The following is a 349-nucleotide window of genomic DNA, read 5'->3' as shown; positions in this document are numbered from 1 at the left end:
TGTATATATATATAATATATGTATATAATTAATGTATATATATATTGATGTATATATATTATATGTATGTATATATATATTGTATATATATATGTATATATATATATTTTATATGTATATATATATGTTATACTTGTATATATATATAATATATATATAGTATATGTATGTATATTTATTATATGTTATATATATATGTATATATATGTTATTTATATATGTAATAGATTATGTATGTAATGTATGTATATATATGTATATTGTATATGTATGTATTATTTATATGTATACATATTGTATATATATTTTGTATGTATGTATTATGTATATGTATGTATATATATATGTA

Source organism: Oratosquilla oratoria, chromosome 1 (genome assembly GCF_046742065.1).
Source record: "Oratosquilla oratoria isolate Oo_2021 chromosome 1, ASM4674206v1, whole genome shotgun sequence".
NCBI lineage: Eukaryota > Metazoa > Arthropoda > Malacostraca > Stomatopoda > Squillidae > Oratosquilla > Oratosquilla oratoria.
The sequence above is the reverse complement of the archived record's forward strand: the minus strand, read 5'-3'. Positions refer to the sequence as shown.